Below are 25,497 nucleotides of genomic sequence, written 5' to 3' on the forward strand. Positions count from 1 at the left end.
ACGTCAAAAGTTACCAACCTGGACACATTAAATGTATGTAATTATTTTATGTCAAACGTCTCAATAATTCTTACAAAAATTAAAAAGCCCAAAGCAAAATAAAATCTCCACTGTAAGGACCATCATTCATGCCCCTGGATCTTTTGCTACAGGCGACCTCATGACTATCACTGGTTGTATTAGCTGGGTTGCTGAGTCAAAGGCCCACTGTTGGATTTATCAGCTGTGGCTAGCGTGGGGCAAAACCTCCATGTGTTGCCAGCCTGAACACTTCCATTTGACAAATTGCATTAGGTGGAAGGGCAGTGCTGGTTTTAGGCTGCGTTCACCACTGAATACAAGGCAAGATGTAAAGGTCACCAAGAAGAAAGAAGAAATCAGTGACAGGGATCTGAATGTCCCTGGCCCTCTTGGCTGGTTCATGCATCCAGTTCAATTGAGACCCTTAAACCTTCTCCCACACTGTAATAACCCTGCAAATTCCAAGTTTCACAATCCACATTCCAGAAAAATTAAATGGTCCTGAGATTTTGTATTTTGCTTTGAAACATGATGCTATACTTTACCAGGCACCTCATTTTTATACAAACTTTTGGCAGCTGCTTAAGGCTCTTAATTAATGTTCCAGGAATTTACAATACTTCACGAGGGGACAAAGAATGTTAAGCTAATCACAAACCTTCTTAGCATTAGCCAGTGAAGAGATGCCCATGTTGCACTGGTAAATAATACACAGATTTCAATTCTCTTTGCTTCACATAATTTAGTTTTACTTTCTTAAAAACGTTACTCCAGTAGAATGATTACTAATTATTTGTGATACCATATTTTACAAAGGTATTAAGATGATTGTAAAGGAGGAAAAATAAGATTAAACAAATGACAAAGCAGATATTAAACATTATTATTTCCATACATTTTTTGACCAAGCAATTCCTTTGTGCTAGGTATTTTACTGAGATAAGATGAATGATATTGAACTAAAATCAGCCTGTTTCTTGCCTTGACAGAGTTGATAGTACAAAAGCAGAGTGGACTTAAATATGCAGCCCAAACTCCAGCTCCTGCTTCTTCTTTTTCTTTTTCTCATACAAATTATCTTCAGTCAATAAATGCATTTTATGTTCTAAATGTCATGAAACAACTAGGGATGAGAAATTTTGGTATCAATATTATGTAAAGATAATCTCCACCCCCTGCAATTATCCATATGCATCTTTTACTCTGTCCTCTTCCTTTCTATTTTACAATTTTCAATTTTTAATTTTGAAATAATTTCAGACAAAATTTGCAAATCTGGTACAAATTATTCCCATATACTCTCACCAGACACCTCAAATGTGAACCTTTCACCATTTTTGCTCTCTCATTCTTTTTCTCTCCTTCCCACCCACCTTTGCCCTCCCTCTCCCTTTCTATAAATAAGGATATGGATATAGATATAGACGAACACACAACATAACCATAGATATATTTTTCCAAGTAGAGATATATTTTTCCACCATTATGTCCTTTGTACCAAATGCATTCGTGTAATTTTACATAACCACATTAAAATGAACGAAATCAGAAAACTAACGTTAGCAACACTATAATCTAGAGACTATAGTCAAATTCCGTCAATCTTAACTCAAGTAACATTTTGCACATAGTTTTATTGTTCTTTTCTCCTTCCTTTAATCTGGAATAGATCTTAGTGTTCCTTTCTCTTCCATGGTTTGGATATTTTTGAAGAATATAGACCAGTTGTTTTGTATAACATTCCCCGGGGTTGAGTTTGTCTATTTCCTTATTTTTAAATTCAAGTTATGCATTTTGGGCCAAAATACCACAGAAATGATGTGCCTTTCTCAGTGCATCATCCTATTGGACTGTGAAGCAATAGTTTAACATGGTCCATTTGGTAAAGGTAGTGTCTGCAAATTGTCTCTAATGTCCAGTTAATTTTTTTATTTATAATCTATGACTGTTATATTGAGAGCTACTTTGAGATTATATTCACCTTGTTTCTCACTATACATTTTTACTATACTCCCTTGAGAACTCTTGCCTGAGACAACAATTACTAGAGTTGGATTCAAATAGTATTTTTATTTCTCTGATTTTTCCTATCTTTATTAGTTGGAATTTTAGCGTAAGGGAGAGTTTGCTTTCTCCCCCAATAAAATGTTTCTCTGAGTTCTTTTCATTCATGTGTTCACCCACCTATAAATTTTTAAAACTTTTTAATTGATCCATTGTATTATTTTCTGTAGTTCTGAAGAGTTCCATGATGTAGGCCTATTTTCATTTTTCTCACTTAGTTAAATTTTTACAAAAGATTTCTAGTGGTGAGGGGACATGATCACAATATTATTTCTCCAAAAATGACTAAGTATGCTTGAGGGATTTTAAAAAAAAGAGTTTTAAAATTACTCCTTTCTATGTGATTGAAAACTAAATTACATAAGAAAAAAAAAAGGATAAGTCTATTTTTTAAAATCTGTTGTAGGCTCCTATGTGAGGGAGGGATTCAACTATCCAGAAATGACTCATCTCTTTAAATTAATCCACACATACTTATAATAAGCAAGTGTGTGGACTCTATGTTCCTCTCCTAATTTCTGTGTCAGTATAACACCTCATTGAATTGCAGGCTGCAAATGTAAATCTCACAAGCTAGATTTGATATTCCCATCAGGATTGATTGGGTATCTGACTCAAGTCTCACTCTTTATATGCATTTCAAATAAAAGATTTCTCTGTCTTCTCATAATCTCTTTACATCTTTCCATGGACTGATCTCATTTGAATATCCCAAATTTGAAATTTTAGTGACAGTATTCCAGTCACTTGTTCAAAGTAGATATGGGGACAAACTCTAAAGGGTCACAAATGAAATCAATGCAGTCAATTTAACCTAAATACATTTCAAAACAGCAGTGCTTACAAACATTCATTTGGAAATGTAGAAGAGGTTTTGGTTTTATTCTCTATACACAAAAATTTCAAAATAAAAGACAATATAGTTAGAAATGCCCCCTTTTCAGTGCCTAATGTATGTCCCAGGTGCTTTACATATATATTCAAAAGTCTCATAAAACTGTAGAAGGTTCATGTGAATCTGTCATTCATAGAGCTAAAATGAACTGAGGTCAAAGATAACAAGGGTAAGGTATAGAAATCAAATCTAATTTGAAAAGGCCATATTTTCTCTCTGTAGTCTATTGTTAATGTACTTTTTAGTAATATGCTACAGAGGAATAAATATTATAGTTTATGAAATTAAGAAGAGTAAAAGGTATAGGGGGGTTCTGGGGCAGAAAAGGAAATTCTCAGAATACTTGAGTTGAAAGTGTTTATTTCACTTGGCTTTTGTTATTCTTATCTATTTTCTTCCTTGTAGTATCCATATATTTAAAAATCTGCAAACATGATTAAAAATAAGCTATTTAAAAGCCTTAAGTCTGAGAGAGAATGATAATTAGGTGCTCTGTTCCCATAATGATTACAACTAGTACCAACTTTTAAGCTGCCTTATCTGTCACTAAAGCATGAACACACCAACTTGAATTTTCTGTCTCAAACAGCAGGTGGTGATGCTGAGTTATACTGGCAAGTTTTAGTGCTTAATTGTAGATACTTCTCTCTCTCTCTCTCTGTGTGTGTGTGTGTGTGTGTGTGTGTATACATATATTTTTATTTTTATTATAACTTGTTTTTTTATGTGGTGCTGAGGATTGAACCCAGTGCCTGCCTCACACATGCTAGGCAAATGCTTTAGCACTGAGCCACAGCCTTACCCTTAGATACTGCTATATTGCTGAAAGCAATATATGATATATATTTTGATTTCACAACCATTTATATTATCCTGTGAATATTTACTTTATAAGATGATATAGGTGATAAAATCATATTATTTTAAAATATTATGTATGTATCTATAAATCTTATAGAGGAAAGAAAATAGTCATCAATATAAATAAAACACACACACACCATTTAAATAATTTAAAGTTCAGTTCTTCCTACAATTATTTAAATAATTTTAACATGTATTTCAGCAATAAATGTGATTTAATATTAGAAATTAAATATTTACATCAAATATTCTCTAAATTTGTAATTATTATAAAAATAATATTGCTTAATGTCAACAACTAAAGCAATTTTTGTTGCTTACTAAAAGAATGCGCAGAAAAATAAAGCTTTTTTTTGCTTATTCAATTAATTTTAGTTGAATACAATGATTATTTTTAATCACTTTCTATTAAGATTACAGTGTTCTCTATATATTCTATTGCATATCTATGTCCATTTCTGTTCTGCTGTCTTCAATGTCACTAAATAATTTATTTTGAGTCTCAGCTGTATTTTATCTCTTAATTGGTTCCTAGTAAACCTTAGAAGGGGTTTGGCCAGAAGATGGGATGGGATAAGGAAAAGGAGGATGTTATATTCTATTAAAACTGTTGTTCTTATTGATGATACAATATTTAAATATTGCATTCCTCTAGGCCATTCTAATAATTATGGTGAAAAATATTTGCATCTTTTTCTCATAAGTTCCAGTACACACAGTGCAAAGGTAATATTTATAGTCTTGAATGATTCTCAGACAACAGCAGACAGCAGAGGGCATCTCTAAATATCATAATCACTTCCTTTGCAGTGCCTGCTTAATGCTGTGGTGAGACAGGTAGCTGAGAACCTTGTGAATGAGGTAGAGTCAGGTTGTTGGCAGGAACTAGGGGTTCTATGCAAGAAACCGATCTTAAATCTGAGAAAGGAGTTAAAAAGAAGCAGAATTAGCATTAGTATTTAAAACACATTGTCCCAAATTCTACAGAGTGGAGATGTGGGGACCACTTACATTTCACTTTAATTCCAATCTATACGACTTCAACATTTTTTATTCGGCCTTTGTGAAATTGGACCTGAAGTTTCAAGACAAGTTCACTGCCAATGGTTCTTCATTGTTGGTTGAGTCTATGGCAAAGTCGATAAATATTATAATCAATACTTTCAAATGTCTGCTCAAAGGGCTACTTCTAAAGAGAATGCTTAACCCAACTGAGCCTTCCATCTTATCCCTAGTCCCTGGCAGTTGTTATCACTTTAGAATAAAAAGCCAATCAGTGTAGCAGTCAAGACTTCAGCTTATCCTGAAATGAATGTGATTAACAGATAAACTGTAAGTGTACTTTCAATTTCAAAATTCTTGCCTTTATTTAATACTGAATGTGTTATCCAAATATTAGCAGATTCAGCTGTAATACACACACACATACACATGGATCATATGTAAAATATACATATTATATATATCATATCAGATATACATACATACACACACATATCTGTATCTGTATATCTTCTTTTGTCTGTAAAATAGACAACTGAAACAGAAGCTCTGCTGGGTAGAAATTTTGGAATCAATTTTTCTTGAAATGTCTCAAGAAAACTATTAGGCACAGTATAGTTGAGAATCACTAGTTTGAATACTTTAATGAATGTTAATAAAAGCAACACTTTTGCAATATAAAGAAGTAACACAGATCTGGTGAGGAAAACAATATTTGTGAGGCTTGCATGATGCCTGCAAATCATGTGGCCCTCTTTATACAATAACATAAAAAAATTCAATTGCAAAATTAGATGCACTTCTTTTAGAGGAAGTTTACTCCCGAAGCGTGGACCTTGAGGTCAACTTCAACTCTCACTAGCCTGACATGTTTCTGAGCCTTTCTGGATTGAGAATAATGACCTTGTGAAGTTTCCAAGACCAAAAGAGCAGTTAAACACCCTGCAGATATAGAGGGTATGGCCCTCTTCATCTCTGACTACCTAGATCTGTGCAGCAGTGTGAAATGAATAGAGAAGTAAGAGCAAGATTTTGAGATTCTCAATAGTACAATTAAACACACTTGCATCCTCTATTCTGCTCTAGATTTCTAGAGAAACCCTTCACTCCTCCACACTCAAGGATTAAGGAGCATATGTTCAGTAAGTGACTGAATAAAAGATGATTGAATGAAAGAGTTAATGAATGAATGGATATACAAGGATGAGTGAAAGGAAAGGCTCATGTCGTACCAGCTACTATCATAATACATATATCGATTGGGGAAAGCCTGGAAGTGATTGTTTTTTTGAGGACTCCAAAATTATTAACTCTATGTTAGGGTGAATGTGATTAAATGAGCTGAGTGGAGTTTATCCCTAAGAACCTCCTGGCACAAGTGCCTTTTTGAAAATCTTTGGAAGGAAGGGGCATGTGCTCATGAGAAGCAACATGAGAGTTTCTGGCTTGGAAACTTTCTAAAAGCTTAATAACTTTCTAAGCTATTACACAGTCACAAGATTTGGATTCCAATATTGAATCATGTGAGAAGTAAGATTCAAACTCTAAACGCTCTGACTTTATTATACCCATTTTGTACTACTACATAATTTTAGGAATCGGATTTTTTTCCATTTTGTAAAAGTATTAGGAGACAGAAACATTCTGCCTTCTATCTAAATGATTTTGATAAAATTTACAAGGTGGGGTAGAAAAGAGAGTGATATAAAAGTCAATACAGCACATCTATATACAGTGAGGATTGTTCCCCAAAATATTATGCCTGCCATTTATAAGGGCAGCTTTCATTTAATACTTTAAAAACTATAGAAATTTTATGTCATTTAACAATATAAGATATTTTAGATTATATGCATGGTGTTATATAACGTTTTTACCAGGGTCAAAATAGGTTATAACAGGTTATAGATTTACTGGTCATAATACTATTTAATCACATTCTTCTCTCACACAACATGGCACAGAACGTGGAACCCAAGTTACACACACACACACACACACACATACACACACAAATCATGCACAGATATTTGAATATATACAAATATATGTTTGTTTACATATATCTACTCCTTTAAAAACTAGAAAATAAATTTAATCACCATGTTTATATGCTTGCTTCTTCCAGTACATAAACAAATCCAAGGTAAAGTACATAATAGTTATCTAAAAATTTGACCAATTTGTAAACAACGACAACCACAATAACAACAACAAAAAAAACAGAGGAAAACAATAAGAAATATTCTGGGTATGCAGGCTCATTTTAACTAAATATATATATTATAATCTATAAGGATTTAATGGAAGCTACCCATCAGAGAAAATAAATTAATCAAATAATCATAATTAGCTTTTTCTCATTTTTTGCAGGCTGCCATTAGTCTTGCAGTGATGAAGAACACTGTTTTAGACTTTCTTATCAGAACAAATGTGCTTTATTGTGTGTGTGTGTGTGTGTGTGTGTTTATATGTATAAGCTTGTGACTATGTGTGTATGTCTACACCTTGAAAGGTGTAGTGAACCAAAAAACTGGGTTTTAGGTATCCTGATCTTACTCTATAGGCATTTAAACACTTTAAAATATTTTATTCTTCTGTATTTCTGGTAATTCATCTCTTTTATACTGACATGGTAGTAGAATCTGAGGTCACGTGTTCTAGATGCATATGGTTGGTGATTGTTTCTTTTGCAACTTAAACTCACAAGAGCAACAGCAGATGAAGTAAGTGGCCAAATTCCAGAAGTTCTATGCATCAGAGGATTAGACCAGATATAGGGATTCTAATTAGGAAAGTAATATAATATTGTCTCTGAGCTATTGGAAGCTTGTGAAAAAAGGTTACATTTCTTTGAAATATTTATATTTATTTTGCTTGAAGCTCCAAAGTATTTTTGCAGACATGAGGTTTAAGGGATACCTTTAAAATGTCTCCCCTCACTTAATTTTTAATGGTTAAAATACTGTGGATTATTAATATTGATTTGATTCCCAAATCCTGGTAGATGTCCCCAAAATAAAAAAAAAGATATTATAAAACTCCATACCCAAAAGTGCCCATTAGTCAGATCTGAGCATGCCAAGTTGTCAAACGATATTACAGTTATGATCTTTAAAGCATTCAGAAAAGCTGGATAACTTTGTGCAAAAAGCTGTATTTTATGGCTTTCTGCCTGTGCCAAAGGGTTTGTCCAACAGAAAATACCCTGGTAAGCCTAATTATTATTGCACATATGGTACGTGGCATTATAAGCTATTCTGAGGTTTTGGGGAAAGAGAGAGCCATGAGTGACAATCTCAGTGGGCTGTGCTGAGGAATGTGAACTCTGACTCTACCCTCCTCATGTTGGCAGAGCATAAAACACATAGTGCTGCTTTCGTAATCATCCTCTCACATATTTACTTAATTTAAGGGCAAATGATTTTGATAAAATTTACAAGGTGGGGTAGAAAAGAGTGTGATATAAAAGTCAATACAGCACATCTATATACAGTGAGGATTGTTCCCCAAAATATTATGCCTGCCATTTATAAGAGCAGCTTTCATTTAATACTTTTTATCACACTTTCTTTAGAGAACAATGAAATATCGTATTTCTGCTACAACTTAAGCATTAAAAAATATTTGATTCTTGTAGATGCGGGTGATTGCACAAACAAAAAAGTCTTGGGGGATTGAACTCAGAGGGACATGGAAGCCATCATCAGTCATCTATCAGAGTTGCTTGTTTGTTTTTAGTCTATTACATTTGAAAGGTTCTTGATAGAGAGAAGAGAACTTAAGGACATTAAGCGAAGAGGGTTGTTTTATGATTGTGGTTTCAATATACCCACCCAATGAGAACTGTCTAAGCCAACTATGGCTTTCTCAATTTGCCTTAAAATCAAATTCAGACATCTCTCTTCCACCCCTGAAGCATTTTAAAGGCCAGTGTTGTTTATTGTTTAGTTGAAGAATTTTTGCTCAGTGGACATTTTAACAGTGGAGGACACTTCTTAATGTCTTGAAAGTATTTATACATATCAACCAGTAATTTTGCTTAAATCCTCTACTGAGTTTTGTGGGAAGTTTGATTCCATTCTCCAAGTTCACAAAGCCTAGCAAATTCATGGTAGAACTTTGTCCCCTGGTTCTTGTCAAACAAAATAAAAGGATTAGGCTCTTTGGTTTTACATTTTAAATACTAAAAACTACAACAAGAACAACAACATCACTCTACTTTGTAGTTTAGGGTTATCATATCCAGACTGAAATAAATGGAAGTAAATTCTTTGTATTTCTTGAAGATCTGTATCCATGGCCAAGTCTAAAAAAGAAAACAATAATGTCATAATGTGCAATAGTGTTTTCTCCTTTTATCATTCAGAATTTTGTTTAATTCTTGCAGTTGTAAGTCGACAGCATGCTTTTATTTTATTTGTTTATTTTTATGTGGTGCTGAGGATCGAACCCAGTGCCTCACACGTGCAAGACAGGCTCTCTGCCACTGAGCTAAGCCCCAGCCATCAGAATATGTTTTAAAATACAATCAGATATACTTATCTCTATTTTTAAAATGAAGAAAATGAAATACAGGTGTTAATTCAGCCTTTACTTACAGTTTTAAGTGGACTATTTATAAATCTCCTTGATATATAACTTGTAAAGATTGCAATGAGTTTTAAATGACACTCGACAGTTCATTTTTTGCTTTGAGAATATAATAGAATTGATGGTCTTCAAATTTGGCTTCGCTCCTGCTATTTCTATTTTCTCCAAAAGGTGGCACTTGTGCAATCTCCTGCTTTATCAGGGTGCAGAGAACCAGGGGAGCCAGGGGGACCAGAGTGAAATTTCAAAATTCTTTTTCTTCAGCAATATCCAGGTGGCCAAGTCAGAAATCTGCATTTCTGCAACTACAGCTCCTTTATGCTCAAAACACTCTTCAAATAAGAGACACTTTGATTTTGTGAAAGAAAAACATGATTCCTGTCTTAGTTTGGATTAAACTTTGGATTTCTTAATCTCAAGTTTATTTTACAACCTTCTTCTTTCCTTTTGATCTTGACTCACATTTGAGCTCCCCCCCCCCTTTTTAAAAAATAACCTTGATTCATCTGTATTTGTCCTCCTAATTAAAATGCATAAGCAACTCAGGAGTCTGTCTGGACTCTGTCTAAACAAACCTTCCTGGAAGCAGACAACCAGAAGGATAAGTCTCTCAACTGGGAAAAATCTTTTAAGCTATGGTCAGATGAGAGAAGGTCACAGGCACAGAGGGAAAGGAAAACATGCTAGGGAGATCCTGATGGGGAGGCAAAAATTAACTTATGAGACTTAAATCAAACATGTATGTTATTCTCAGCAATTCATGTGCATTTGGTCCTAATTGCTTCAGCTAGAGAAAAAAAAATTAATGAAGTCCAACCACTGCATTTTACAGATGAGAAAACCTAGACCCACAAAGATAAGGAGTGTGTTCAGTGGAATTCATGCCTATTTCATTGAATTTTTAATTAAGTAAAATTAAAATTTTAGTTTTCCAATTGAATTAGGCCCATTTCAGGTATGCAATGCTATATGTAGACAATGGCTACTGTATTGGACATGTAGAATTTTCTATCATTGCTTAAAGTTCTTTTGGAGAGCCCTGTGATAGAAAATTAACCATGGGGAGTAAAGAGTACAACACAGTTGGCTACCTGGAGTGATAGACTAATTCAGTGTACAATTGCTAAAAAATATTTGGTTTAAATTTACTGAAGTTTGTAAGCAAATTTCCAAATAGCAATAAAAAATTATTAGGTTAATGTCATTTTATGCCCTTTCCCCTTCCCTTTACTGTCCACGTTTGCCTTCTACAGTATTTTTTTCCCTTTTTTAGAGCTCAGTAAATCTTTGAGAACAAGGTTTCATTCCTCTTGTGTGCATTTTTTCAATTATATTTCACAATTTCTGTTGAATGTCTCCTGTGCAACAGGCATTGAATTAGGCAGCTATAAGACAGATTCTGTATGATAATGAAGCAGTCCTATAGGCACAAGCACATGTTTGCACAGCCCAGTAAAGGTAGGAATGAGGTTCTTAGGAAGTAGCAAGTTAGTATGATTAGCATAGTTGGATAGATTAAGAAATGAATGCTTAGTCTGAGGGGTTAAGTGAGTTTCCCAGAATAATTCAAATGATAAAAAGCATGTCCTTAGACCGAAATCCATGTTTTTAACTCTCAGCACAATGCATTTTATAATCTCTCTGTCACCAATCACAGAGTAGAGATTGGTTTATGCCAGTTTCCTAATTTCTTCCAAAACTCGCTAAAGAACCATAAAAGAAGTTGTGCCTTGCATGCATGGTACATTCTGTCTCCTTTTTCTAATTCCAACTTCTAGAATTTCCTTTCATATAAACAGAATGATATTTGCATTTTTATATAAACTTCTCTTTATACCTCTGAATTAAGTTCTAGAAGATCTCTGTATTGAATTATTCTGTGCTTGATATTTTTACAATACCTTGAACTCTTAGGGATTTTTAAAACTTAAATGCAAATTAAATGAGTGTACTCTCCTGTGCTGTACCCACACACACACACACACACACACACCCCTAGTAACATTGCTATGTTTTCTTATCCTAATCCCTGAATTTACCTTTCAGTATTTAACACTCACACACACAGAGGTAGATGAATATAATCACACTGTTTGCAGGTAATCAGGGCAACACCAGTAGCATACACCTTATCAGCTTGGACATTTCTCTTCTTTCCATATAAAAGCATAATTAATTTAGGCATACCTGAGTTCAGATGCTATCCTGACTCTAGGTCTTAATAGATTTTTCTCTTTACAGATGCCCAAACTTGGAAATTTGGTAGCACCACCCATTACTCTTTCTGTTCCACCTATTCCTAATAGTACTTAGTAGGACCTCTGTATGAATTTGTCAGGATGAACCCAACTACTATGAATAACTATAAAGCTCTAATAAAAATTTAAAATGAAGAAAAGAAGTTCCCTTTGGTAGATAATTTCCCTCATATGCACGGGTTATCAGAAAAATGATAATTTTTATGCTTTGATTGTTTTTACATACTGTGTATAATTGTAATTCTTTCAGTCAAAAAATGAAAGTGGTACTACAATTTTACAAAATAAACCTAGCTAGAGATTATGCTTGTTTTCATCAATAGAAACTCCCAGTAACATTGCCATGTTTTCTTATCCTAATCACTGAATTCATCAATCAGTATTTAATCTACTGAAGCTTTTCTGGAAGCTTTTTCCAGTCTTCATGGAACACTGCCCAATCTCACCATCGTTTTCATTTTGTCATATACTCTTGCCAGAACAAACACAAGCAAAACCAACCAACCAGTGAAAATCATCTTTTCTACTCTCAGTGGGTTGGTCATCTTCCTCTCTGATTCATCAGTTTTCTTTTGAAAAATCTTCCCATTTATATCCACAATTCCTTTAATCCTTTCTTTCTTTCAGGATGTCCTTCTAATATTCAGAGTTTGAAGGTCCTCATAGCCCAAAGCACTATTCTATTGTTTTTTTCTTTTGTTTGTGTATTTCAGATACACTATTCTTGTACAACAAAAGCACAGTCCTGTACTGAATTGTGTATACTCACCAGTGTAGTGGAACAAATGGACATTTTCATAGCAAAACACTTCCAGGCTGTGTGTACTTGGGCACATGACTTGATTCCATTGTTACTATCTATTTTATAATAAGAGATTTCCATTAAAGCAAAAGATCAATGGGTACTAAGTGATAGTTGGATAGGAGTACTATTGGACTATATGATGATTATGTATAACAATATATTGTACATTTCAAAAAGCTAGAAGATATGATTTGTAAAGCTTTTACCACAAAGAAATATTTAAACTTTTGGAAAATATATATGCTTAAATTGATTTAAACATGTCACAATATATACATGTGCTGAAACATCACTTGGTATCATTAACATTTACAATTTTTGTTTTTATATAGCTGTTAAAAATACATTAACAGACTTGGGTATAACTCAATGGCAGAGGGCTTGCCCAGCATTCACAAGGCCCTGAGTTTGATATCCTGCACAGCAATCCCCTAACAAAAATAAATAAACAAATAAATAATGCAATTTCAAAGCCAAATCATGATTAAAAATATATCTTATTTGAAAATAAACACATAGAATTTATTAACCTATTAATTGAAAGCAAATGGTTTTCATTGCTTCATAAAGTGACTTTAACTGGGACACTGGTGAATTTTTGCGCCTACATATAAATTCTGTTAATCTCAGAGATGATACTGAGAAAGGGAGCAAACTTTCTTCTCTGTTATTTTTTATTCAAATTGTTGTTGGTGCAGAATAATTATTCATTATCATGAGATTCACTATGACATATTCCATGTGGCACATATGTAATCTGGTTAGTTTCATTCCCCAATAATGCCCCTGGCCTCCCACCTCCTCCCCCAAACAGGTGTCTTTTTTCTACCTTGTGGTCTCCTTCCATATTTTATGAGATTCCTTTTCCCTTTACAGTTTTCTTTTGAGCTTCTACATATGATCTAATGTTATTTAAATAGAAAAATTTCTAAACTCCCTTGCTTCAAATTTAGTTATAGAGTCAGTATTTTTTGATGTTCCTTCTCAACAAAAATCATTGGAAATTAAAGGGAGACTGGGAAACTATAATTTTACTTGAGCTTGCCCAGATTAAAGGAGAGACAAAGTTCTGAACAAACTCTACTTTGGCTAAAGACCAGAACCACTTAGTTCCAAATACCCCCCTTTTCCCCCCTATAAAACAAAAAAAGGAGTTCTTTATGAAGAAACAAATATTTTCATTGAATTCATTGATTATATTTAATGTGACAAATTTCAACAATCTCACATTATTAGGTAACATGAACTTGTAGAGTGTTTTTCTTTTTTTTTCCTCTTTATTTTTTTTTTTAACCTAGAATGGTGGTTAAACAATTTCCTACCATAGCCATAGACCCACTGGATGCCAAAAACAGGAAACGAAAAAGAGCAAAAGATGGATTAAAATGACATTGGCAAATTCTTTTATTTACAAAAATTGAAAAAAAAAGAGAGAGACATTGTCTTTTATCTCTGAATATTTATATGTACAACATAAAATTAAGTCATGGAGACATGCCTATCTGTTTATTTTTCAAAATCCGTGGTGTCAACAGTTTAGAAGTTTCCAGTAAAAACCAAGAATGAAGGCATTCCTGTGGGATGTAGTCAAATCAAGGAACTCTGGCCAAGTCTTAGAAACAAACAAAAATTTTGGCTTATCTTTTTAGACGAGTTTGAATTGTGCATCCAATTTTTATAATTTACAAACACCTTCTTGATTGATTATATGTGTATTTGATATGTGTATATTTAAGCTAAAATCACATTACTAAGGAGGCACTGATGGGTGTGAAAGCATTAATGACCTAAAGCACAACTCAGACACTGGTGGCATTGACTGCAGACTAGCAATGGGAGGAGAATGTTAGAATATTGAGGCTAGGGAAAATCATTTTTATATGCATATAGTTTACTTGGACTTGGCTATGGACATGAAACCAAATCTCAAAGCCTATTTAACAGCTCTTGTCCTCGTAGTCTAAGATGAGCCTTCTCTGTCCATCGGGATCTTAGAAGGTTCGTTTTTGCAAACTGCCCCATCATGGCTCCACTGCTCATTGACTTCTGCTTAGAATCATCCAGTGATCCTGGGGCATTGAGATAGGAAGCTAAGGGGAGAGAAAGTGTGCATTTTTTGCCCTGTTCTTCTCTTTATTAGCACATGGACTCTGGTACTCTTTTTTTCCCACTAGAAAGCCACTGCTTTGTAATTCCAATCCTCAATGGAGGTCAGTAACATTTCTTTCTCTTGTCACTTTGTTAATGGTTGTGATGACTTTCCACTGTGCTAGTTTCTGCATGCCACACAATCCCTTCTTCACTACTTTTACAATTCTGATGCCTCAAGAAGTACTTTGTTGGTTGTTCATTTGAACCATCTGGAGTGAGTTCTATATCCTATCAAGACCCTAAATAATAAAAATGACTGTATTCTTTAAAACTCGATATTAACAAGTAGAAGAATGAAATTGAACCCTTAAACCACACCATATACAAAATCAATGCAAAATACATTAAATACTTAAACTTAAGGCATGAAAGTGTAAACCTACCTGTAGAAGGCATGTGTGGAAATCTCCACAGCATTGGTCTACATAATGATTTATTGGAAACAGCCCTGAAAACACAGACAACAAAAACAAACATAAACAAATGGAATTACATCAAACTAGAAAGACTGTGCACAGCAAACAACAGAGGTAACCCATAGATTAGCAAAAATACAGTCAGCCTTCCATATCTGTGAGCAATCCACAGATTCAACCAATTACAAATAGAAAATATTTTTAAAACTTGCATCTGTACCAAACATGTACAGGCATTTTTTATTACTGTTTTCTAAATAATACAACATGCTTATTATTTATAAGCATTTACAACATCTTAGGTATTATAAGTAATCTAGAGGTGATTTAAGGTATACTGGAGATTGTGTACAGGTGATATACAATAGCAATTTATATAAGGGACTTGGGCACCATAGATCTTAATCCCTGCTGGAGTTCGATCATTCCCACAGATTTGGAGTGTCACAATGTTTGTAACTCACACATCTGATAAGGGATAATATCCAAAATATATAAAAAACTCAAATTTTCACTACCAAGAACACAAAAGCACAATTAAGACATGGGCAAAGAAATCTGCTATGGTCTGAACCTTCTCCCCTCAATTCACAAGTTGAAACTTAATCACCAATGCAATAATCCTTTAAGGTGAGCCCTTTAGGGCGTGATAAAGTGCTGAGGGCTTCTCCTGGCATTGAAGTCCTTGTTAAAGAGGCTCCACATAGGAGTTGACCATATTGTTCTTCCTTGGGAGTACAGAGAGGCCCAGTGCCATCCTGGAAGCAGGAAGCAGTACATTGATCTTGGACATCTCAGCATCCAGGACTGTGATAAATAGAAATTTACTATTTATAAATTACCCACAACTTGTGGTATTTGATTAAAGTAACACAAATGCACAAAGAGAGACCTCAAAAGTCATTTTTTAAAGAAAATACATGTGAGAGCCCAACAGATAAATGAAAAAAACACTATCTCTAATCATCAGGGAAATGGAAATTTAAATTACAATGAGATATCACCCCACACCTAGACTGGCTTGTGGAATTGGAGAAAAGGGCTTTAGTACACTGTTGGTAAAATGTAAACTATTAATGCTATATTGAAAAACAGTTTAGAGATTCTTCAACAAACTAAAAATATAATTTCCATATGATCTAGCAATCTTACTGACGTATATGTACATACATATATATATACATGCATGTATACATATTTATATGTATATGAAATTATATACTGAAGAAATATCTGCACTCTCACATTTATTTTGGCATTTTTCACAATAGCTAAAATATGAAAGCAAACTGAGTACTCACTACCAGAAAATGTGGTATATATCCACAATGGAATTCTTACTGCACAGCCTTATAAAGGAAGGGCTTCTTTAATTTGTGATGAATGAGCCTAGACATTATGTTAAGTGAAGTAAGCTTGGCTCAGAAAGACAAACACTATACATTTTCACTTATATGCAGTACGTTAAAAAAATAAACAACAACATCACCAACCATCAGGGAAATGAGAATCAAACCACAATGGTTTATTACCAACCTCCAGTTCCAGTGACTATTATCAAAAATACAAAATGTAAGAATTAATGTTAAAGATGTGGGAAAAAGGGAATCCTCACACACAGTTGGTGGAAGTGTAAATTAATATAGCCACTATGACAGTATGGTATGAACATTCCTCAAAAAGCCTGAAAATAGCATTACCACATTATCCTTCCGTCCTACTATTGCTTATATATCCATAAAGCTTAAGTCTCTCTTTGGAAGAGACATTAACTTCAGAAGTATTTACAATAGCCAAGAAATATAAACAAGCAAAGTGTCAATCAACCGATGAATTGGTGAAGACCATGTGGTAGAGATACAATGAATTACTATTCAGCCTTCAAAAAGAAGGGAAATCCTATCACTTGTGACAACATTAATGAACTTGGGAGATATTATGTTAAGTGAAACAAGCCAGGCACAGGAGATAAGTACCACATGACTTCACTTAGAATCTAAACTAGATGATATCATGTAAGTTGAGAATAGAATGCTGGTTCCCAGAGGTTGGTGAGAGTAGGGGAAAAGGAGGCATGGGGGAGCTTGATTAACTGCTACTCTTTATAGTTAGGAGAAAGAAGTTCTACTCTTCTGCACAACATTATAGATAACATTGTACTATATATATTTAAAGTTTTAAGGAATATTTAAGAAATTTTTTCCAAACAAATCGATAAATGTTTGAGGAGACAGATGTTCAAATTAATTCAAATATTATACCACGTGTACCTGTGTTGAAGCATTGCATGGTACCCCATAAAGAAGGACAATTGTATGCATCATTTAAAAATCAAAAAATAAAGTAAGTACTAAAAATAAAAAGGAATTCATATTTATGACTTTATATTTTTTTAAAAAATGTATAATATGGAAAAAGGAAATAGAAAAGGTAATAGTAATTAAATTTGCTGATTGATTGCAATATATTAGCAATGAAGTAGGGATTTTCATTGTTTGAAATTTTAAGTACAGAAATAAGACACTGAGTGTGACTGTCAAAGGCCACTCATCAACGGAGTAGTTGAGCAAGAACTTGAGCTCTAGCTGACAGGAGCTTCATAGGGATATAATCTTGGAGTCTAAACACTTTTGGGAAAAGAAACAGTAAGGGGAAGGATATACCGTTTGATTCCCACTTTGTGTTGAGAAGTTCAGAAGCTGCTCTCACACGCATTACTTCGTTTTTGCCCTTTGACAGCACTTGACACTGGTGCCCATTCGCTACTTACAAAACGCTTTCAAGAGTGTCTGGGTTCCATGACACCATCTGTACCTCTGGTGTCACTCTTTTCTTTCTACACTGTCATTTTCCCTCGATGTCTTTTTCTTGCCAATTGAACTCTTAGTATCTGAGTGTTTTAGGTTTCCTCTTCATTTGTGTTCTCTCTAGTTGAGCTCATCCAACCAAGTGGCTTTAAAATGCCAACGATATGCAGATGACCCCTTTCTTTGTTTATAACCTGCCCCTTCTCCAAAGTATCATACCTGTGTATTTGATTATCCTTCTCAACAACCAGTTTCTAAAAAGTGTCTCAAACTTAACTTGGCCAGAGAAACTTCCTTTATTTTTTTCCCTCAATATACTTTTCTCTTTGTCAACTCAGTTTAATTAAATAACATTATTGCCTGTTTCAAGGGATCAATCTTATAGTCAAACACTTATGATTCCCTCATCCCAATATCAAAACACCTGTACCTTTGTGAACTGTGCATCCAGAACATGTTCCAGTCTGTCTCTCCCTGCTCACTACCTTCATCTTTTGTACCTCAACCACTGTAATGTTTTCCCACCTGGTCTAGACTTTCCAGGTCCTGCTTTCCTTCAAGGATTTGTACACGTGTTAGACAAAGTGATTATTTTAAAGATATTACACCACTTTACTGAGTAAAAAAAAGTCTTTATTAGTTTCCAAACAAAACACATTCTGATTTCTCCTTTGCCTGGGGAAAAAAACCTTCCATTAGTTGTTTCTATTGAACAAATTAATCCTATATCAGGAGAGGAGTGTTTGGTCTTCATACCAGCTTTTTCAAAGTCATTCAATGACACCCTTTTACCAATACAGAAATAGAGGCAAGATGGATCCTGAAATCAGCTAATAAGTGACCTTGTAATGATAATACATCATAAGCAGCCAACATTTTCTGAATTATTTACAATGTGTTAGGCACGGTATGATGGTAGGCATTTTTTTTTCTTGTATTAGCTTCATAATTGTTTTAGTGATAGTTTGAGGAAGAAGCTGTGGTCTCCATTTGGTATCTAAGAAACAAGTGTCCCTCCCTCAGAGTCACAGTGCTGGTTAGTTGAAAAGGTAGACCTGATACCAACTCTGTAAATCTGAAACCTGCACCCTTAACCACTTGGCTCCACAGTCTCATCAAGATGGTGCTACCTTTTCTTATTTCTCAAAATTATACACACAACTTGGTTTATTTTCTCTTTCAAGGAACTTGAACTTCTTTGATGGGGTTGAATATCATGGAGATGCTATTTGTAGATGAAAGGCAAGGATAGCAATTTTTTTGTTCAAAACCTGGCAGGAGGACATTTACTTTGAAAATGTAGAGAGGTTTATTAAATAAATAAACTTTTGACTGATATCTTGATCAAACCTTGCTATGGTTTCTAATTAAAAAAAACAGAGTTTGTAATTTAAAAAAATTCATAACAAGGAAATGTAATTTACACATGAGGTTATACTTGATACTGCAGTTACAAAGGGAAATAGTTACATTTCAAATAATTTGGATTCACACTGAGAAGAAAGAGCACAAAAATATTGTGTTAATACTTAACAGAGAAAGTCTATATAAGGACTCTGTCTCCTTCATGCCACAGGAGAAACATGTTATGATTAAAAGTTGAGCAAAAAGTGTTTAAAATTGTCAGGGTCCTGGTTTAGTACAAATCTTACTGCTCTGACAATAGTAAGTACACTAATATTCTCCAAGTTTGTTCCAAATTAATGTTTTGCAGAGCTATTTTCTTTTCATGCCCATGGAAATCACAAAGGGAATATATTATTCCATTTATTTTTAAAAAATTATGAATCAAGTTTTATTTTCTTCCTTGCCTTGTAAAACTCCTGCAAATAGATGTAAGAAGTTTAATAATTTGGTCCTTAAGGCATTTTAAACTGAAAACTACGTTCAGTGTTAGATTCTTATTTTAGTACTCTAAGTTGATTCTTAAAAGACAACCAATAAACACCAGATGGTATGAAAATATGCAAATATATAGGAAGAATAATTTTATGGCAATAATTTTCTTGTGTAAATTAAGAACTGATCCCCATGAATAGTCCCAGGAATTTTTATTTGGAAAATGTGTTGTACAACATCATTGCATGATGATTCCTTTGATGGCTATTATAAAAGAAGCCAGCTATGTCCATGTTCATAGTCTTCTAAAATCATTAGTTTTTTAAATTATACCTGGTGCTTGATTAGTTTGCCTTATGTCCTAATCATGATAGTCATTGTACCTCTACCCCACTTCTCTGCATTTCTCCAAAATATTTTAATGACATACACCACAACTAGTAATGAGTCAAGTAGTTATTTCTTTTGATTAATTTCCCCTCCCTTTCTCTGATAAAGTCTGCAATAGATTTGAGAACATTGAGTAACGACAGAATTGGATGTGGACCAAGCCCAATTAGAAGCTTAAAAATTTATAATATAGCCTATCACACACGATTGGTCTTCTTTCCAGAGTATCCACTGCTGAAAATACCCTCAAAGTGAAGTTGTCCCCTTGATGACCCTCTCAAAATGACTTGGTCTTTATGACTTGGAAATAAATATGGCTATGACTTGTTCTTACCAACGTATCTGGAAGACATGAGATAGAAACTACTATTAAGCATGACTCTCGTAACTCAATATTTTTTGTTTGATTGCTTAATCAGTCTTTTAGAAAGACTTGGAGACAGAAGGAATGATAAAGTCTTCAGTATTTTGTTGACAATGATGAGAATGTGAGGATAAATACTGGGAAAGCCAGAAGAATCGGTCAGAGTTCAAGTAGAGCTGAACATCTGACAGAAATGGTCCTGGACTTAGAGGAGTTAGACTCTAAGTCCTTCTTCTGACTAGGCCTCCTTCTTAGGCATTGCCCTTGGGTCTTATCTTCAAGTAGGCATTGTGAAGTTTTAGGAATAATTTTCCCAGGTCAACTTAGTAAGAATCCCTGAGCTTTATGTCTCATCAAATTGTTCATCTTCTGAAATCCCCCAAGTGAAGTCTAAGAACCCTGTCTTGCCTTCAGCAAGAGCCCTATTAGGTGAGTTTAGCCAGAATTTTCCCTTGTTTTGGTGTCTCCTTTTCCTAATTTTACATCTATCAACAACACCCTTCCACCCTGCCCCACTACTCCTTGGCTATAAAATTTTATTTGTTTTTGTCATATTCATAATTAAATCCAGTTCTAGACTCAAGTCTCTTTTCCACTAGTGTAATAGTTCCTGGATATAACCCGTTTTTAACTATTTAACTATCATCTAGCTCTGTTTTTTTCCTTTATTTTAAGAGCTTCAAGTATATTTTGAAGAAGGTAGGAAGATGTATTGCTAATAAACGAATAAGAGTGATTGCTAAAGGAAACAGTTGTTTTTTTTTTGTTTTGTTTTGTTTTGTTTTGTTTTTAAAAATGTGACCCAAAAGCACAGGCAACAAAACCAAAAATGGGTAAATGGGATTACATCAAACTAAGAACTTCTTCAGAGCAAAGGAACCAACAAACAGAGTGAGGAGACAGCCCTATATAATCCAGGTTTACTACCTCTGGGTAAAATACATAAAGGAAATGAAATCAGTCTATTGAAAAGACATCTGTACTGGTATGCTTATTGTGGCACAGTTCACAACATCCAAGATACAAAATCAATCTAGGTGTCCACAGGACAATGAATGGGTGTAGAAAACGTGGTAATATGCACAATGGAGTATTATTTAACCATAAAAAGAATGGCATCTTGTCATTTTTAGCAACATAGATGGAACTAAAGGTCATGTTAAGTGAGTCAAAGCAGCCACAGAAGAAAAAAAAAAAACAAATATTGCGTACAAGCAAGCTAAAATAGTTAATTTCATAGAGAGCAGAATAAGTGTTCTCTAGAGGGTAAGGATGGTAGGGAGAAGGGAGCCAGAGAGAGGTTAGAAAATAGATACTAACATAATTAGGAGGTTCAAGGAGAAGTGTTGTATAGCACAACAAGATGACAACAGTTTACAAGAGGTATTATGCATTTCACAAAACCTAGAGGAGTTGAAGTTTCCTAACATGAAAAAATTATAAATGTCTGAGATGGAAATGATAATTATCTAGATTTAGTAATTACACATTGTATGAATCTATCAAGGTATGTCCCATAAATTTGTATAATTACTATGTACCAATTAAAAATTTAAAATAATCTGTAAAACTAAAAATGAATGAATGAATGAATGAATGAATGAATGAACAGGGTCAGAAGGGTAGAGAAGAACCAGTAGGGAAGGAAGGGATTTTCCTGCTCACTGAGGTGACAGGTAGGCATATTCCAGCATGTCTGTCATGGAGAAGTGGAAACTTCCCAACTTTCCCCAGATGAGTGTCCTTGTTATTTTTATTTCTGCAGACTCCCTTTTATCTGATCTGCTCTCTGTATCAAGCTTTCCAACTGGTTGGTCCTTGGTATTTACCATTTACTCTGTCACTTTATTTAGCTATATTCTTTATTTATATATTTTTTCTAGCTTCTGGAAACAATCTCTTTTCTTGTGATGCAATCCCTTCCCATCAGTTTGTTAGGATTTGCAAAAAAAAAAAAAAATGAACTGATGTCATCTTCTTCCTTCTTAATAGTGAATCATAAAAATAATACTGAAGTACAATTTGTAAATACACCCTTTGAACGCTGTTTTCTTTCCTTTCGGACTCGTTCTGCCTTCTTCCTTTGACTCAGGATCTATTCCTCCCCAACTCCTACACTGACTTCTCGGGTCATCTTTGTTCAAAGCACAGCAGACACCACCTCATCTCTCAGAGCTACTTTTTCTCTAGTTGCTTTTGTCCTTCCTCTTCCTGTTTCTTCTTTCCTTCCCAGTGGATTCTTGTGGACTTGCCTCTTTTGTCTGCTCTTCTCTACAGGGTTCCTTTCTACAGTGAAATTACTTTCAGTCACCATAAAGATTCTTTTCCTTTGGCTTTTTGTCTTGTCACCACCAGAAAAACAACTTTCTTTTTTATTCTGAAGCCATTCATCCCGCCTGTGTTAGGGTCTTCTCTACATTGTTCAGGGAGCACAGTTTGCCTCTGTGTTCTATATCTCCTCAAAATTTTCTCTGCTACAAGTTACTGGAAGATTTTGTTGTTTTGTTTTGTTTTCCCAATCTGTTCTTGGCATTTCTTTATTTTTGTTTATTGGAGTTTTTTTTGTTGTTTGTTTGTTTGTTTTGTTTTTACTATTGGTATTATTCTGTATCAAGTTATTACTTCAAATTAATATTCTCTTATAATTGCCTGAATACATGTGTCTTCCTAACATTAATTCATGTGCTAAAATCCTAGCTCCCAAAGTGATGTTTTTAGGAAGTGGGGACTTTGGAAGTAATCAGATCATGGGGTAGAGCCCTCATGAGTGAGATTAATGCCCTTAAAAAGAGTTCATGGAGAAACTTTTCTCTTCTACCACCATGTTGGGGCGCAGCTGGAAGGCATCACACATGAAGCAGAGAGAGGGCTCTCCCTAGACCATGAATCTGCTGGTATCTTGGACTTTCTTACTTCCAGGATTATGAGAAAGAAAATTCTGTCACTTGAAGTTACCCAGTTTATGGATTTTTTGATAGCAACCTAGAGGGACTAAGATCCTCCCTATCCAAATTCCAAATCAGTGTCATATTGCAACATCTAACATGTCAGAATGACTGTCCTAGAGCCACTTTATTACCCTCCTAATCACCATGGAAACCAAATGTCTTTCTACCTTGCTATCACCGTAGGATTGTTTGACTACCACTACTAACTTTACCTGGAAGCTTCTTAGAAATGCACATGCTTAAGTGAAACCACGAACTTTGTGAATTGCAATATGGACTTTAGAAAGATTTGTCCATAACTTGTATTCATGGTAAAAACATTAGTAGCACTGATATGTACGTACATTCAAATTGGAGGAGATACAAGAATCACTTGAGTTTACTCAAGTGTTGTTCCCAAATCACATTGCCTCAAAGCCTATTAACTTCTCTGGGAAGTCATATATAACTACTACTCTTGAAATGTTTATGCAAGAACTATTGCAATTTTTTATGTCTATGCTCTTTCTCCTAATTTATATTTACTAAATACTCTGCTTCCTGGCATTCATTTTGGTCACATAAATGAACCATAAATGAGCAAGATCAGGCAATTTACTTTACTTCAGAATTTACTAACAGAAACTGGGAGAAGAAAAAAATACATAATTTTTTTAGGATCATCCTGCTGATCACAAATACAATGAAAATATATACTCAAACTTTCAAAACCCTTGGTCTAAAATGTGTTGCATTACCAAACTACTGCTTATTGATTGAACATATAAGGCCCTAAATATATTTTCCTAGTTATGGTAATATTGTCTAATATTAAGACATGAGCTCCAGATTTTTGTCAAAGCTTTGTTGAAAATATAATAAGATTTGTAGCATTTTATCAATAATACATTGAGAGAAAGTAATCAAAAGAAATTGAATCTTTAGAATTATATGTGAGAAACATATAATAAATATAATAAAGTACCATATTTCTTTAAAAATACATAAATTTTAATGGAGAAATTTTACAAGAAAGAAGTACATTAAGCTCACATGTCTTTTATGGAATATTAGTAAAACTATTCCTTTAAGCTACTATTGTCTATTCATCCATTTTTCTCAACTCTTTCCCCAACCCTCCCATCAGCTCACTCTGTTTCTCTTCAAATCAATGCAAATGTTATTACTTCTGTTTCAAATCTCCCTGTATCACAAACATTTTAAAATTTGATCTCAGAGGGAAATGGTTTGGGGGAAGAAATAGAAGCACACTGAGAGACATTAAAACCTTTATGAACATTCATAAAACATTGAGAACTATTTGTTTTCACTGTGAAAGTAGAATGATAGTCTAATTTATGAGTTCTACCAACTAGTCTCTAAATAATTAAATAACTTTTATACCATAGCGGTATGCAAAATAAATCTATTAGCTAGTAATTTTGGCATGTAATTAGAAGATGAACATCTGTAGCTGAAAAAAAAATTATGCTACTAATTTATAATTCAAAATTCATTAAAATACCTCCCTAGAATCTCCTCGTTTCTCCATTGCTATAAAAAGTTTTAATTATTTGCATACCACAATGTACGATATGGATATAAATGTTATGGATGAAATCCAAATAAAATATGTAGCACGTGGATTGAATATAGGATTGGTGGTCATATGTAGGGCCCAGTTTAAACTTTATATCTGCCACATATTGTGTAAGCTTGGATAAGTGATGGAGTAACCAGTTCTTCCTGGTTTGCTCCAGACTTTCATGGTTTTAAAACAGAAAATTCTGCATCTTGAGAACCCTTTGATTTCAGGTAAACCAGGACAGATGTCTACCAAAATAAATGATTTAGATTTTCTAAGCTTCATTTTCCTTACCAGAAATGTACACATGTGAGATGAGATTTAGATCTTTGTCCCTTCACATATACATGTACATTCTGCCACAGAAACCTAAAAGTTAATTCTCCAGGACATATGGTGAATGTAATAGACTAGTTGTAGTTATATGGGGAAGAAAAACATGACAAATTGAGCATCAGAAATTGCACTTTGGACACAAATAGTTTCTCTAGCTCCTGGAGTAAAGTCAAAACTTCC

Source organism: Marmota marmota, unplaced genomic scaffold (assembly GCF_001458135.2).
Source record: "Marmota marmota marmota unplaced genomic scaffold, marMar, whole genome shotgun sequence".
NCBI lineage: Eukaryota > Metazoa > Chordata > Mammalia > Rodentia > Sciuridae > Marmota > Marmota marmota.